Source organism: Zea mays, chromosome 4 (assembly GCF_902167145.1).
Source record: "Zea mays cultivar B73 chromosome 4, Zm-B73-REFERENCE-NAM-5.0, whole genome shotgun sequence".
NCBI classification, from domain to species: Eukaryota; Viridiplantae; Streptophyta; class Magnoliopsida; order Poales; family Poaceae; genus Zea; species Zea mays.
Window position 1 is genome coordinate 225148137 of NC_050099.1, and position 7940 is coordinate 225156076.

Here is a 7940-nt window from a genome sequence, read left to right on the forward strand (position 1 = left end):
GGCAATTTTATCCTAACTGATAGATCTACTAAGGCCTAGTCCCCTTTAATTTTCTAAGCTCTGTGAGTCCATCTAATTACATGTGTGTACATGCACCTGCCAACTTCAATCCCTTTCAAAGATTATTATGCATACATGAGCACACCCATGTCCTTTACTGGATCTGCGCCTGCAGTAAGGTGTGCTTTGCATTGAATCTTTGTAGCCCTTCTATTCTTCATCCTCCCCACAGTGGTGGCATTTGGATAGGCAGTGCAAGTGGGATCAGGATATGTGATGCTGAGACAGTTAAAGTTATGATGAAGAATCAACAGAATTGCAGTATGATTGGGAAACTGGTTTCAGAAGTTGGACTATGGGTTAGCATCTCAATAACTTAGTTTTAAATGGTCTACGTTGACATGTCTTTGTCTAAAATTTCATTGGTACTTGCATTATCAACCTACCAAGAAATAAAGTTTGTTCTGTTTTTTCTGCTCCTTTGATCTCTTTGCTAAAATTCATGCGGTGATTTGTGTTCCAGGCCAATCAAGAGGTTGAACAGAGTTGTGCATGTGAGCATGCATTCATTATATTCCCACAGTTGATATTCTTTGTGGTACTACATCTATGGCAGATTTAGTCGCTGCTGCCATACACCAGATGCCTAGATCTTCTTTAGGCCCTTCGTCGGCGAGGAGTATCACAAGGTACGCCAATCGCTTGGTCTTATCTTCTTGCTCTGCGAAAACAAGCACACAAACCCAATTTACTATGTTATACTCCTTGGCTTCCGACGAGGTGGCCGAGGCGAGAGGCTATCGGTGGCGCTGGTAGTCCGCAAGGAACCGGATTTGGATGCGCTCTCCCTCATCACTTGGTAAGAGACCCAGGTAAGGAACATATAAGTGGTTGTTCTGATTTCTGATATTAGCCAATTTCCCTCCTCCAATCTGTTACAGATTTATTTTCCCTTCTAGGGATCAGCAGATCCCACACCTATTACATGATCTGTCCTTCTAGAATAGAATCTACTCTCTAACTTCTGAACCGGTACTGCCTTCTTCAATATCAGCCACCGGCCGGTCCACCTCTTCAATAATCGTCCTTCATCGCCCTTCAGTTGTGAGTTGTGACATACTATTTATATTCGGATCTGATCTATTACAAATATACATGCATATTATAGGGTGTGCATCTGTATACCCATGTTCTTTACAAGGTCCGTCCTTAGGTGATATGAGTAGTAAGTCTAAACTTGCTTCTTACCAAGAGTTAGGTTGTATGTGTGTATGTATTTTTTAGTACAATAGTATTCAAAATTTATGAGGACCCTTTCTTTTTGATTGTTTTGAACAATGGGCGTATGAACCGGTGGAAGAACAATTCATTTGATAGTTGTTTGTGTCCAAAATGGAACTAAATCTAAAATCTATGGAGCAAACCACTCAATCCAGATCTCTATTTAATCAAACATTTTTTTGTTATGATGCAGTTCCACACGTGAAATAGCCATATGGATATGTAACAACATAAATTTTTTCAGTGGGAAATAAGTTTCTATAATACATTTATGCACCCATGTGACAAGAAAAAAATATTTTGTCATTTCTATAAAAACATGATGCATTTTTCTCAATTCATAGTGTGATGTTATTCCTCTTTTGCCTTTAGAGAAGCCCATAATACAAAGGGATAAGAAGTCACCAAACATTTCTAAATCACCGGTCTTCATCCAGTGACAACCTTTAGTGTCGAGCTGGTGTTTGTGCTTGAGCTTTAGTATGCCTGCAACAAGCCTTTAGGAATGTCGATATGCTCATATGCTTAGTTGTGCATGAGTATTTTTGTTGCAAGGTTTAGATGCAGTGTTCTGGTCTTTAGTGCATGTATTTTATAGAATATAACACTTCTATATTGTAGAATGCAATCTGATAGTTTACATAGAAACTGATAAACTTGATTGATCCTTGGCATTATAGTACAAAAAGTGCAATACCTTGTGAATTAATTTTGTACCTCATTGTCATTTACGGGTTAACTATCCATACATTGTATTACATGTTTTCTACAACCTGTTCTTATTTCTCAACGAACAGTAGCAATCATTGGTCAGGACATGTAGCTTAATGCTATCTTGTTGATTTCTAATGTTCATAAACGCAGGACCTGAGATCTAGAAGGACACAACAGGCAAGGTGGATGTATTCGTAGTTGATTACATGTTAAAAGCAAATTTTGGATGACATTGGTGGAGATTGCTTATCTCTAAGACACATCTGCTCATTCTTTGAATGGAAATCACATCCACGTTCTAGAAAGTCTATTTTTACTTCAAAAGTACTCCTTCTATTCCAAATAAATTAGTGTTAGCATCTCTGCACTCTATTGCCCCCTTCCCCCCTCATCGGTGTTTTTTATTGTTGCATATCAATTTTGTGGCTCAAATGCCCCTTTGAAACATATAGCACCAAAATTATCCTAATTAATTAATTGGTTTCTAACTGGCTACTCTATTTGCAACAATGGGGATATATAACCTTACCATGTCTGTTTATCACAGCGCATCTTAGATTGCATCGTATTGTAATAGTTTTAGTTCCTTGACATACTGTTTGTGCAACAGGAACTGCTTGATGTACTTACGGTTGGGTATCTGTGTAGCTGTAGCTGCCAAGTTGCCTAAAGAAAAGTTCCTGACCTTTCACATGCTGCCACATTGCCACAATGTACCTTAAGAGCTTTTCTATACTTCTATGATTTGTGTTTTCGAGATCTGAGTTATTTAAATGTTGTCTGCTATTTTTAATTTTTATATGAAGATCAAAGTTCTCAATTGATAAAGTAATTAATATAACAAGCGGACAACACATAGACAAACTAATTAATGTAGCATATAGACGAATAAGGAATCCTGAAACATTGACCGTGAAGAAAATTATTGTGCACATATGTACTCTTTCTCCAAAATTTGGCATTTAATCTTATTGCAACATACTTGTACAGAGGGGCGAGGGTTGTTCAGTGCTTTGACATGTGTGCAACTATTCAAGCACAATGGTTAGATGATATCCCCATTCATTTTAGATTATTACATTGTGGTGTTCGACTTCTTCAGTCAAGCAGCAATCATGCAACATGCCTTACTGTAGTGTAAGTTATTTACACCATCTTCAATTCTTCATACCATGCATCTATTGTTTCCTTTTAGTTTCAATCTATTTTTTCTTGATGTTATCTATGTTTATCAGGAAATCTCAAGTTTTGTATATATTTTAGTTTTTATCACTGCACATGTTGCTGGACAAATTTATGGACTGGAGGATTATAGAGGACTAACAAGTGCTACTGGGTATGACTTTGGAGGCCTTCCTTCGTAAACATAATTTTAATTTTACATGTACAGATTTCATTGAAAATGCCTTCTATGACAGGAGATTCTCGAGCACCATTGAACTAAGAGATTCCAAATAGTTCTTTGGAGTCTATTGTTGATGTTGGCGGGGATAATCTAGCAGAGATTTGTCAGGTATAGAAGTTATTGTGCCTTTTATTCCATGGGCACCGCTATATGAAATGCATCTCCTGCTATATGATGTGTTGTTATGACATAATAGATTTTCTCATTAATGTTCTACTTGACACCAGATTTTTTGATGCAGTGATGATGTTAATGGAGGATGTTTACATTTACCGTGCAAGCAAGATGACTTATATTATGCCTTAGGACAATAAGTATTGTTTTCACTCTAATGAAATACTTGGTAAATAGTTGTCTCTGTAGTTGTATATTTGACTGTGAATATTTGAACCCACTGTTACAATTGTTGCTAATTGAGGTCAGATTTCAGAGGCCAAATAATTCTGGTATCTGCAGAGTTGGGTAAGTGTCCAATCTGGTTTTGGGATTGCTTAACATATGACATTTTCATTTTTAGAAGATACAACATCTCTGCAAAATATAGGGGTAAGGTTAGGGATGGCAATGGGTACGGGTATGGGTAAATAACCGCGGATAATTATCAATTGGATATGGGAATGGTACTATGGTAGGATTTGGGGTACGGTTATGGATATAATAAGGTATTCGCGGGTACAGTTATGGATATAATAAGGTATCCGCTGATAATGTTTTCGTGGGTATGGATACTGTTACCCAATAGATATCTGACATATGGGCCAACCAGATTCAATATATTATCATTAATTATTATTTTTCAATTTTTATTCATGACATATTGTATGGTGCTGAAATTATCATTTGATGTTGCTAGAATGATAATTATTTTGAAATGTGATAAAATTGTTGTTTAGTGTCGAATGCTAAAATTGTAGTGGGCAGATGGTTAACGGGCATCCACCGGAAGCGCACATCTGTCCCACGCTTCTTGCCCGGTCATCCTGCGTCACGCGCAAAGTACACATCTATATCTTCCTCGCCAGGGTATCGCCTGACAACTACATCACGTGCAAAGCGCACATCTATTTCCCCTCCCCGCTTGTGTCACACAAGAAGCACACATTTGTTTTCCCCTCCCCCGATACCGAGTGTATGTCTACGCTCGCTGACAGGTGACAAAGGGCTCATGACGATATCGTTAAAAAGAAGTAGATTAGTGTATGTTTATCAATACATTTGTCTGTCATTAAAAATTCTAAATTGACTCTTTAGAAATAATTTATGATATAGATAATGTTTTCCACACGGATTTTATATATCGTAGTGATGTTTGTCGTTCCGTATCCATATTTCATACTAAAAAAATTACTCCGTCGCAACGCACGGGCACATACCTAGTATTCTATTAAGAACCTAATGTGGATACCTGGTGCAACCACGGCTTTACCCTCCCCACGCCCAGCGCCCGCAAAAAATAGTGCAGAATGAGCACTCGAACCCATACCCCCTCTGTTCCAAAAATTTGGGGCTAACCACCAAACCACATGTACCTTAGTGTTTAAAAATAAACCAAATTTATATTTGTAGGCTAGACGCCGCTCCCCATGCTCCCCTAGTCAACATAAAAGCCCCTTTTAGTCATTACATATAGTAGGAGAACATACTCTGTACTTATAAACGTTTGGTGTACATACGGTACACATGAACTAACAAAGTTTAGGAAAATTTAAATATATATATATTCTTTCCATCTTACTCTAATTATATATAAAATTTTAAGTTCAAATTCATTATACTTTAGCTGTAATAAAAAGATAAATTTTTTGACTAGTTTAAATTAGAAAATCGTCTAAAATATTCTCTTTTTATTACAGCTAAAATATAACGAATTTGAACTTAAAATTTTGTATATAATAGAAGTATAATGAAAAAAATATGTATGATTTTTTTAGAAATTTTTTCGTAAACTTTATTAGTTCATGTGCAACAAAAACTTATATGCACTGAATATGTTCCCATACAGTAAAGCTAGAAGCAAAGCTTGCAACCCAAGCCTTTCCTAGCCACACGAATGAGCGCCTCCAGACGAAGCTCAAAGGGCGGTGGGGTAAAAAAGGAAAATGTCTGGACTCCATCCTCCACATCCTGCACGCGGGCATCGCCGCATGCCTCGTGGCCCTCCTCGCCGATGGCTCCAACTCACACGGTTGCAGCGTACCGCTCGCCGCGCGCGTCATCGCCGAGGCCAACCTTTTAGAGTCAATGGATCCATGCGCGAGCTAGCTGATAGTATACGTTGTAGTTGCATAGCCCCGCCAAAGACGCCCATTCTTTTAGAGCTAATGGCTCCAGTTTGATGCATTGAGCCTGTGTTGTGTTGCCAGATTTGACCTACTCGGAAGGTTACCCTCCTCGAGGTCGAGACCAACGCTTGGTGAACCCCAAGGGCATGCAGGACCGTCTTTTTTATATTCTACGCGTTGGTTCGTAGCCTTGGACACGCTCTCTTTCTCTCTCTACACTAGCTTCTTTGCATGATGGCGACAAGGTCGACGATTGGCCGATTGGGGCGGCGAACTTCCAATCCTAGGCCGATGCACTCTTGAGGAAAATTCTCGCGATCCAGGTATCATCTTGTCATCTAGCCCATTCCATATCCATCCATTGATTACAGCTTCTTCAGATCTGATCTTTCTGAATTTCGATCGATGATGGATGAAATGTCTATTCATGTTCTAGATTATTCTGACAATTAATAAATTGATGTGCTCTCATATATCCACATTAGGGTTTGTTTGGTTAGCTCTCAATCCATATGGATTGAGTGGGATTAGGTGGGTTCAAATCCCAAATAATTCAAATTCTTTCTTAGTTTTTTCCAATCCCATCCAATCCATGGGTAATAGGAATAACCGAACAAGGCCTTAGCGATCTTTTATCTGTGTAGACTTAGCAATCTTTTAACTGTGTAGACGTATCTATCAAAGACCCGTGCAGGGCACGAGCAAATTAATATATTGACATACAAATATGCATGAACAAATTCTCTACATTATTCATGTTCATGCTTCTCATAGGATTTAATAAATAAAAAATAATATGAAATTCTAATTATAGGGACAATGAGTGGATTTACCATACGATGCCAGAGGAAGACATTGTTTAGTGGCTTGGGGCAGAGTTTGTAGGCCCCTTGAGCTTGGCAGTCTTGGCATTTCGAGTCTTAGATTGGGATGTGCATTGAGATTGAGATGGCTATGGCTTGGTAAAACTAAACTTGATAAACCATGGTCCTCACTACCTATGCAATTTTCAAAAAAGATGATGGCCTTCTTCTCCACTACCATGCTCACTGAGATTGGGTGTGGATCTTCAACCTTATTTTGACAAGATCGTTGGATTCATGGAAAGAAAATTGAAGACCTTGCTCCTAGATTGATGGCAGTTGTACCAAAGAAGATTAAGAACAACAAAACTGTTCATGAGGCTTTAATAGATAGAAAATGGTTGAATGATATTTAAGAGGCCTTGACCATTGGAGTGTTGGTTGATGTCCTTGATCTCTGGGATGCACTTCAAACAATCCAGCTACAACCAGGCATAGATGACAAGCATATATTCAGGTTTGCTACTAATGGAAAATACTCAGCCAAAGCAACCTATGATGGTCTCTTCCTTGGGTCGTCCCGATCTGAACATTGCGAAAGAATCTAGAGGGCCTCGTCACCTCCTAAATGTATTTTTTTTCTATGTTTAGCTGATTTAAGGAGGTGTTGGACAATAGATCGACTGGAGAAATGTGGTGTCGGTGTTTTGTATATCGCTCCGAAAAGTAAATTTCTAGTGCGCGTTCCGGACTCCGGAGGGTGTGCGTGGAGGGCGCAAGATTTAGTCTGGTTCGGGCAGAACGTCCCTACATCTAGTCATCGGTGGCTTGCGCTACTAGCACCATTGATGATCAAACTCGTAGTAGGGGTTACATGCAGTCGAGAGAGGGAGGAGAGGCTCCTTGATCTCTTATCGGGGTGGAAGTGGAGCTTAGAAGCCGTAAGGTGGAATCCTAGCTATGTCTTGGCTTGGCGGGGCTCCGACCTCCTGGTCCTCGTCGGCGCTCCTCATGTTCATCCTTGCGGGTTCGTCTCCGTCTGAAGGCGTCCGGTTGTCTCCAAGTGTCCTTTTGTTCCTTTTTTCCCGATTCTCTTACCTAGAGGCCAGCCTCTCCCTTTTATAGGCCAGGACAGGGGTCTGCCAGCGGTGGCTTCCATAGGAAGGAGCTATAAGGCAAGGGTAAAAACAATGTTTTACCCTGGGTGAGTCCACACGTACTCACGGGGCCCGGGGCTGCATGGCTGCCACGTATTTATCGTGGGAGTAGCGATGGTCCCAGGCGCCATCATTTTGGCTATGCCAACCCCTGGCTTTCGTAGCCTAGGGATCTGTGCAGTTTGTCGTTTAGTGCCCTGCGGGAGGTTTGCGCACTCAGGCCTAGTCCAATAGGCCATAAGCGCGCCGCAGTCCGAGGGTGCATGGTCTATTAATGCGTCTCAGTCTAGGGGCTCGA

The 7940-nt window shown here is 40.0% G+C and overlaps 1 long non-coding RNA gene across 3 annotated transcripts; it reads left to right on the plus strand.

Moving 5' to 3' along the window:
- Nucleotides 1-1021: 1021 nt before the first annotated feature.
- LOC103654665 (uncharacterized) lies at nucleotides 1022-3492 on the plus strand. Of its 3 annotated transcripts, XR_566259.2 has the most exons (5): nucleotides 1022-1104; nucleotides 2146-2177; nucleotides 2986-3132; nucleotides 3259-3331; nucleotides 3414-3492. It is a non-coding gene; the product is annotated as an uncharacterized lncRNA (long non-coding RNA). The 3 variants fall into 3 exon arrangements; XR_566262.2 differs by lacking the exon at nucleotides 2146-2177; XR_566261.2 differs by lacking the exons at nucleotides 1022-1104; nucleotides 2146-2177 and adding an exon at nucleotides 2214-2319.
- Nucleotides 3493-7940: the final 4448 nt, after the last annotated feature.